At 38.6% G+C, this 9,897-nt stretch overlaps 1 pseudogene; it reads left to right on the top strand.

Moving 5' to 3' along the window:
* The first annotated feature begins 835 nt into the window (after positions 1-835).
* LOC122663248 lies at positions 836-4,824 on the top strand (annotated as a pseudogene).
* Positions 4,825-9,897: the final 5,073 nt, after the last annotated feature.

The raw sequence follows: 9,897 nt of genomic DNA, 5'->3' as shown, positions 1-9,897 counted from the left end.
AGATAAACTCATGGGAGTGCTGGTGTAGGCCACACTCCGTGACAGAGATCTTTTTCCCTAACCATTAATACCATCTAAAATCTAGATATTGTGCTTTGGTGTCTTGTCATTACAACGAACAAGTGAAGTGCAGAAATCCCTAGATCTACCATTTTTACATGGGAGGCAAGTCAGCAAGTCGTAGATAACAACCAAAATAGAGTACAAACGAGTATGATAACCTCGCCCAGCAAGGCCTTGTGATTTGTGAAATGTGAATGGCTCACAGGAGTTCAAACCATTATCCACAATTGAGGAGAAGAGATATTTCAAAAAGGTGTTATTTCGTGATATGTGAGCTTCTTCAATGTCCGTCCACACATATTCTGGGCCAACCGCATGGCCAATAGCTTGTTGATGTCAATTGTGTTCAGTGGGGAGTGGATCCTTGTTGACTGACCTACATCAATTGTGTTCTCTTTGAAACCAAAGTCGATTCCCATGAACCTGAACTTGGCCCTATTACATTATCTAACTGTAACTAATTTCTGAGAAAGGAACCTCAATTTTTTGAATTGGACAAGAAATCTCGTAAAAAATCCAAAGGAAATTGGAATGCTTGGAGGGATTTGGGACTGGATTTTTCTGTGTGAAAGCCTCTCATCCACATTCCTAAAGGGCCTTCTATATACGTTTAGTTCAATGCCGCAGAAATTTCAGGTTCCAATTTGTGGACTGCATTCATCATTCAATCCGCAAATAAAAAGACTGCTCCAGATTTTCTAACAGGTTATCAATACTAATTAGGATTATTCATTAATGATTAACGTAAATTTAGTTACGTTTAAAAACTTAGAACTGTACCCTTCTCTGGTTTGGAGAAACCAGGTCGGTTGATTTCGCTCTTAGGACTTATCAGCCGCTTTGTTCTTCCGGAACTCAGCCAGCAATGGCTTCTGTAAATAGTGTCACAACCCAGATATTTCTTCCCATCGCTAAACCCATCAGAGAATCGAAGCCCAGATGCAGTTTTCATGAAAAGGGTCTCTGTGGTTCGTCTCTGCAAAGCTTCTCCAAATCTCACGAATCCGCTAATTCTAACTTCTTGGAAGGAAAGAGAATAGGTTGGGTCGTTGGTTCAGTTACGGAAGATCTCGATGTCATTCCGGTACAGAGCAGTGATTCGACGGACTATCAAGATGGAGTTGTAGCTGGAATGGACAGAGAAAGGGAAGGAGAGAGCTTAAACCAGGTCGGTGGATTCGGTAAGGAGGGCCGGTTATCGTTCGAAGGAGCTGGAGGGTGCTTTTCCTCTTCTTCCTCTATTTCGTCAGAGGAGAAGGTAGAGGGAGAAGACATTGATAGGTTAATCGTTGCAGCAATTAATACCACTATTGTTCTTGCTGCGGGCACTTTTGCCATCACTAAATTGCTTACAATCGATCGTGATTACTGGCATGTGAGTGATCTCTTCTCCCTTTTAGTCTTTTGATTTTCCCTTTTTAGAAATGAAATTTGTAGACTACTTTAAATTCTGTCTGTCGTCTGAATTCTGGATTTCTGGTAATGCTGATACTTGATAATTGCTATTCACATACGCAGTTGAGTATGAATTCCTTTCCTTCTTCTAATTTTCTCTTACTAAATTATTTAAATTAGACAGTTCGTCGAAGTTCTCCCCCCTCCCCCCCCATCCCGGTCATTGGAGTCCATAGCTTGTTTTTACTCCTACTAGAACTACTACTTCTACTGCCACTGCTGGTGGGTAGAAAGGGGCAGGTGTTTCTTTTTTTTTTTTTAATTGAATATGGTTTTGGAATGAGTTTGGTTGCTTTTCTAAAACTATAAGTACATTCCACCCATTCGCCCCAAATCTGAGTCCCCTTCAGCTCAGAACTGGAGGAATTTCAATTCTATGTTTGACTAAGTTCTGTTATTGTTTTTTTTACTTTTTTATTTTTTTTTGCCTTTGTGGTCTTGTGGGTCTTTCTTATGATTTTGATTATATTGCGCCTGAGTTCTACTGTGCTGTCCTTGTTTTTTTTTTTTTTTTTTTTTTCAGATGTGCTGTAAGAATTCAATAAGGGCTCATGATTTTGGCTGAATAACTTTTATCTACATACATATATTTAAGAAGAAATTGCTTTTTGCTATTTGTTGTTTGCTCCTAGCCTAATGAATTCAATTTGTTTCTTCCTGCTGTGTTTTGATTGATTGCATTGAACCATTACTTAGTTGCTGTCAGATTTCCTTGCTTAAATGGATTCTGGGATTTTCTTTCTGTCCGTAGTCCTCATACTGTTTAATGGTGAAGAGTTCTTATTCATTTTGGCATTATAAATTAGGATTCAAAGGTGTTATCTGAGTTTAGCAAGATGAATTAATTTCTTGTGTGGAAGATAAAGATCATTGATATCTAGAAACTGGGATCTGGATCTAATATGTCACGTCATGTGCCATCATAAAGAAACCCCCCCCCCCCCCAACTCCCCCACCACCACCACCACTTTTTTTTTTTAGGTTGAGATAACTCATTCTCTTTTCCATGCGTTTCTTAGGGATGGACTCTCTATGAGATACTAAGATATGCCCCCCAGCACAACTGGACTGCTTACGAGGAAGCTCTGAAAACAAATCCTGTTTTGGCCAAGATGGTGATAAGTGGGGTTGTCTACTCCCTGGGGGACTGGATTGCACAGGTTTGATTTAATCTTGAAGGAGAACCTTATTTCTTGGCTATCTTCTTTTTCTTTAACATTTTTTTTGTAATCTATTGTTATTTTCTTCTTATACTTGCAGTGCTATGAAGGAAAACCTCTTTTTGAATTTGACAGAGGCCGAATGTTCAGATCAGGCCTTGTTGGATTTTCTCTACATGGCTCCCTTTCTCACTAGTATTATCAGTTCTGTGAGGTGACTGCCATAATTTACATTGGAGTATTTATCTCAACTTATTTGTTGATTTTATTTGGAAGACTGAAGATTCCTTTGTTGTCCAGGCTCTTTTTCCTTTCCAGGACTGGTGGGTGGTCCCTGCTAAGGTTGCTTTTGATCAAACTGCATGGGCAGGAGTTTGGAACAGCATATACTATGTAGTACTGGGCTTCTTAAGATTTGAATCTCCAGTCAATATTTTTAGTGAACTGAAAGCAACATTTTGGCCCTTGCTCACTGTAAGAAAAAACTTCTGGCATCCCTCTGTCTATTTCTGTTCTGAATACTTCAAATGCAGAACCTCTTAACAAAATAATGACTTAATAGAATTCCTTTATGCCCAATTAACCCTTTGTACAAGTGGAGGCACCCCTTGTTGGCTCACTCAGACTATTGAAACCCTAGAATCTGTTGACTTCAGTTTATATTGTTATTTTAAACACTTTTTGTTTGAAAAAAAACTTTGGAAAATAATGGCAAGTGCATAACCTAGTTGATATTAACTATTAACTTATATATGTCATACATATTGTGGTTAACATCTGTTTCCTGCTGTGGTTTGCTTGACAGGCAGGGTGGAAGCTCTGGCCTTTTGCCCACTTGATTACCTATGGTGTGATTCCATTGGAACAAAGGCTTCTTTGGGTGGACTGCGTGGATCTAATCTGGGTGACCATACTATCAACGTGAGTATTCAACATGATTACCATCACTGACATAGTGCCCATTAAGCACTAACCTCTGTAACAAGGACAATTTTTTATCATATAAAATGAAATTTTAACCAACCACACATGAAGAGATTATTAAAAGATATCTCAATTTTTCTGCTATTGCTCTTGGTTTTGACCTACTGTTTATCTGGGCTTTACATATTTTGCACTTACACGAACAAGATTTATCTATGAGGAAGTTGGGGGTCCCTCTTAAGCCCCTTCAATTGGGTACTTCTGAATGAAATTGTTGGTATACTTTATCATGAGGTTTGTATGTGAGAATGTGGGTACCTTTTGATGGTCCTAAGTATGCAAATCCTAATCTTTGGATATACGGTGGATAATCCGCCAAAAAAGGGGAAAAAATCTATATAACTGATATTCAGTGTCATCTAATCATGTTAGGATATTCTAACTGATGTTCACAGTCATCCAATCATGTTTGGATATTCTGTACAGATCTCTTTATATCCAATAATAGATGACATCTCCTGCCATGAGCCATGGTGGGATACAGAAGCTGTAAATGTTCTTGGGGTCGGCTTGACTTAGGGTAGCTCCTCTAGCAAGACCTAATCTGAGATCAGCAATTTTATGTGTAAACCATTTATGCATGATCAGCCATAGTTAGGAGGTAATGCAAAGGAATTTGTTGATTTAAGGAGGCCTACCATTCTGGGTATCTGTAGATCCCCTGTGTGGGATGCAACATTATAGCCTTATGGGTCCCTGCTCCCCTGTGTTTATATCAGCTAATTGGCCATGCCTTTTTACAAAATAATTCCAAGTATCTTTCAAAACAATATGTGACTATTGTTACCATCCTCATGCATCAACTAATTCACATTCTATGTGTGCTTTACTGTAATCATTATCTGATATTGATCATCTTTTATCTCCTATAGTTACTCAAATGAGAAATCAGAAGTAAGGAACTCGGATACATTGTTGGAAGCAAAACCAAATTCTTCCTCAATTGGTAATCCAAAGGTATAGCACAGCAACTGTGTTCCTCTGATCCAGGTACAATATTCTAGATTTTGCAGAAATTGATATTCCATTGTTAATCTGTCAGGAGTAGATGAAGTGGGATCAACAACTGGCTGAGCTCAGTTGTATGCTACTGGTAAATAATTGAAAGCTTGCTCTATCTTGGCACTTTCTGGGTTACGCTGGCTAGAATTCCTTTACAGCAGGTGGGCGATGCAGTAGGACGAAGGCTTATGGTTCATCAAATCATTCTGTGAAACTTGTACATTGATCTTGTGCAACAATATCTTCAGTTTTCATGTGCATATATAAAAAAATAAAATTTCCTTGATTTTAATGTGTTAAAGTCTATACCGTGGGATATTGTTCTTAACTAAGTAGTTGAGTGTGATTCTAATTCCTATTTTAGTAAGTTCTCAATTTCCTATTGTAATTAGGCTTTAGGCTTAGCTAGGTGAGAGCTATATTCCTTTTGTAATCCTATTATGGTTTTAATATGAAGACACACAGGCTTGGACGACAGAACTCATGCAGTCTAATGTCCAGTCTTCTCTTCTTCTCCTTCCCCGTCTCTCACAGATCTCTTTTTCTTCAGATTCCGGTTTGTAAATTAGAGGTTTTGTTTCACAATGATTAAATGTAACTACAACAACAACAACAAACTCAGCCTTATCCCAACTTAATGGGGTTCGGCTACATGGATCCAAACACAACAAGGAAAGCTGTGTTCTAGCACCCAAAAGAGAGAGAGAGAGAGAGAGAGAGAGAGAGAGAGAGAGAGAGAGAAATGTAAAATGTGGGATGCCAAATGAAAGATGCAATATGCTAGATGAAAGATAATAAGAGGGAAGAAGCCCAACCCAGCACGATAGGAGAATCTCAGCTAAATGGGGTCTGCAACATGGATCCTAGCCCTCCAATAGGCCCTATTCGAGCTCATACTTGGTACAAGATCTAGGCTATGCATGTCCTTCCTCACCACTTCTCCTACGGCCATTTTAGGCTTGTCCCTAGCTCTTTCGGCTCCTTAAAGTGGGATCATAACAGGTTTTATTAATAACACACATTGTAGAGAACTATCTTTCAAAGTGCATACAAATGTCCATGCCCACTTCCTTTCCTACAAACCTACCCTGCTTTTGTCATCCTATTGATGTTATGACATGGTTTTGATTCTTTGAAAGTTAATCTCGAGCCTCAATTGGTCATTGGGAACTTGGAAGATAGGGATACTAAGGGCCCAATTAGATCCTGGTGTTACACTCGTGCCCAAACCAATCTAATTTGAACTTGATGTGTAGGTATTGCCCCTACAACTGATAACATTGGTAAATTTGGACTACAACAGTTGATCCCAGATGATTAATGGTAAGCACACTAACCATGAAGATTGGTCACACAATAGCATGGTAGGACATCACATTTTATAGTGTTTAACCATTACTTAACACCCTTGAAGATGAGTGAGAAAATTGGGGAAAAGCCCAGTTGATCAGCCACTTTGTGTAGTTGGTTGATCAATGTCGGCTAATCAAGACCAACCGGCAGTGATCAGTCTGTAGGTTTTCGACAGCTCCAAGGAATGATGTGGCTGTGCGACCTAGTGCAGTGGGGATTTGACCTTCACCCTTATGTCCTCACATGTTGTGGACCATGACCTTTGTTCCATACCCTAAGTGGAGCCAAGGTGGTGAACCCACTTGGGCTTAAATGGAGTTTAATGTAATTTTTAAGTTGAGAACACAAGCCAAACAGGCCTTAGTTGCCTTGGCCTCTAAATAGGAAAGTGACCTCACTTCTCCATTTATGACATAGCAAAATTGGAGAAAAGAGAAGAAAAGGAAGGAAGGAAGCAGCTTGGGCTGCACAACCTTGCTGTCCACACTCAACCTAAAGTAAGATGTTTGTTCTTCAACTTCCTTTCTCCATTTCTTTTGGGTTTAAAGATCTAGGGTTGTGGGAGTGTGGTTGGGTTTCAATTGGAATCCATTGTTGAGCTTATGTGAGGTATGTGGGTGAGTTCCTTGAGGGTTTTGAGCTCTCATGCAAAGCCTCTAACCATTACTGGTTAATTCCCAAGCTATATTGCTGAATTTTGTCAAATGACCTAGGTTTTAAGTCATGATCAATGATTTAATCAAAACTCCTAAGTATTGGAGGTGAACCTTAGGTTTATTAAGCTCAAAAGGAAGTGAGAGTGATGCTCTTCAACCCCCATAGAGCCAAATTAAATTTGGGAAAGAGTTGGACCAAATCTAAGCTAAAATACAGCTTTTGGACTTACCGGTAGATCATTAGCGGTCGGCTGGTTCGACACAGGGTGATCAACCGCCAGGTCAAAATCCAAAAATCCAACCTTGCTACCTCATTAACTGGCAGGTATAAGTGACCAACTAGCTTTCATCAATCGGCTTGATTAGATTTGACCTTATATGGGGCCAAACTTGGACTTTTGGGGGACTCTATATTTTGGGGATATTAATGATATATTTTCACACTTGAACATAGGGCAGAAACAAGACATCTGATAAGGACGAACATGGTGTGTTTCGGTATTTCTACCAAGAATCTACACTAAGTCAGAAAACAAGGTGAGTGGATTAGATTGATTTAATTTGAGTAGTGTTTTTGCGCATGTGAAGTCTTTGTTGAGGAAAGGACCTCACATACTCCTTCGTACCATGGTTTTGATGATAACAAATAAACCAATTGTGTACTAGCTCTTGTTCTAGATGCATAAGAAGCCCTTTACAAGAGCATGGCAATAAGTGAGGGGAGCACCTAATTTCAAGAATCTATATACACAAGCACTTTAATGATTCATGGAAGAAAATACTCAAACAAAGCTATAGAGCCCAAGACTTGAAGTACTTTTGAAGTGTTGGAATTGTATTAAAGTTGTAAAGATGTATTAAGGTCTAAATTAATGTATCGCACACACACACACACACACACACATGCATACATGAAGAAAGACCTTAGGAGGTTAAAAATAACCCAAATCCATGTGCCCATGCCAATTGAAAGTCATCCCAAATCAGTCCTTCAAAGGATTGGCAGTATTCTAGCAAAACTGCTGATTTGCTATACCGGATCTGAAAACGGTAATACCGAATCCCATAAATCCCACAGATACAAGTCACAGAGAGCAAACGGAATGCTCCGGATCAAAATGTCACTACAGACCATGATTTAGCATACCGAATTCAATTATAAACATTAGGATTTGATCATTGAGTCAAAGGCTATATTTAAATAATTTGGTGATCCGGCATACCAGATTGGAAAACAGCATACCGGATTAGCTCTGTCTTTTAAATCCGATCTTAAGACAGATCTTTAATTAAATTGAGCTGCCTAGCCTATAAATAGGCACCTATTTAAGCTCAAATTAATACTAATCACCATCATTAAGAGACTGTACAACAAGCTCTAAGTCTAAGTGCCATAGCCTCAAGTGAGCATTCATTGATATCAAGCATCTAATCATCACAAGCTCACACACTCAAGCTCTTCTACCTCATCTAGCTTCAAGCTCCAAGGGTGGAAGGTAGCATATATTCCTACTAAGGTTGAGGTAACCATTTACTTAGTAGTTTTTTTTTTTTTTTATGTGTTAATTGAGTCCTCTTGCCCGGAACCAAGATTAGTTGAGTCCTCTTGCTCGGAATCAAGGTGTCCGCTTGATAACCTTACCAGAAATGGTTTCTGGTGTTTTTCCATTCTAAGAAATGGAAAAACACCCAAAAATTGCTTGATAAAGAAGTGTTTTTTGTGACTGCTTTTTGGAATATAAATAAAAATTTATGCTCCCTAGAAGACTTTTGGCAGAACATGTCCAACATGTTCTGTCGTTTCTCAGCACAAATTTGCAAACTTGTTCTCGATAAAATAGAAAACCATACCTAACCACTCTTCCAACTCTCTCACAAGGTCGTCCTCTTCACAGGGTCTGAGAAGAAAACCTAACGGCGGGAAGCTTTGGTAGATCCGTAAGGTTATCAGGTACCCTCTATCTATCTTGACTTTCTCTGTCTTTCTCTCTCGCTCTCTCGCTCTCTCATTGTCTCTGTATTCCTCTCTCACTCTCTCGCTGTCTCTATCTTTCTTTGTCGCTCTCTCGCTCTCTCTGGCTTTGTGTCTTCTGCAAATCATACTTATCTCAATAGGATTTGCAGATTTGGGGATGAGTTGCATACTGGTTTCAATTTCTAATTTCAATCCCTAGTAATCGATCTTTTCGTCTATCAGATTCTATGTTTCAATTTCAGAATCTATGGAATAATTATAGTATCTTAATCTTACTAGGACTATTTGGTTTTGATAGATTGGTGATGTTTATTTCAGTTCTGTCCACAAAATTATTCAATTGAAAATTTCTCTTTCATAATCTATCTTCAATTTCAGCTTCTGTTAGAGTACTCGATAGAGTCCTACTTCGAGTAGGATTTTTTTTGTGGGTTTCATTGTTGAATTCTATACCCTGTCATTACTGGTCTGATTTGTTTGGAATTGATATAATAATATCAGTTTTTTTTTTTTTTGGGGGGGGGGGGGGGAGAATTCTGCTGTCTGATGAGTATTCAGATTTGTTTCATATATCTGATTGCTGGATCTTGTTATATGAAATTTCTTCCAAAAACTACTTGCTTGTTTATCTGTTTTCAATTATGTTTTGGTACTGTTTTAGTTTCCTAAACCAATATTACATTACCACTTCATGCGTTACATCTATTGTATCTGTCAGCCATGATGACATGTCTTTGAGGGCCTCACATAGAAGCAACCTCTCCTCATATCCAAACATTAGGCACCATCTACTTCACAAAAACTTACATTGCATCAGAATTTAACTTTGAAATAACTATTATTTGCATTGATACCTTAACATTCTCTATTTGGTTGAGAAGGCTGTTTTTGCTAGTATAGACTTTGAAAGTCAAATAGGTGGCAAAGCATGTCACAGTAGGATGTAAAATCTCCTCATAGAGCCATCATTGATCCAAAATCTGATCATGCTGATAAATGACTTCTGTCACTTGCTGCATTCTCTACAGCATCACAATGTACTCTTATCTTCCTAATGGACTGCACACTAAATCAATTTAGAGTGCAGCAGTAGTTGGGAAGTGCATTTAACTGTAGATCTCAAAACTGAAGAAGAGCGATTGTTTTCACTCCACTATTCTTTGGAGGAAAAAGATATATATATATATATATATATATTTGGAGACAGGAGGGGTCACTCCACTATTCTTTGGAGGAAAAAGATATATAT

This window comes from Telopea speciosissima, chromosome 1 (genome assembly GCF_018873765.1).
Source record: "Telopea speciosissima isolate NSW1024214 ecotype Mountain lineage chromosome 1, Tspe_v1, whole genome shotgun sequence".
Classification (NCBI taxonomy): domain Eukaryota; kingdom Viridiplantae; phylum Streptophyta; class Magnoliopsida; order Proteales; family Proteaceae; genus Telopea; species Telopea speciosissima.
The sequence above is the reverse complement of the archived record's forward strand: the minus strand, read 5'-3'. Positions and strand labels throughout refer to the sequence as shown.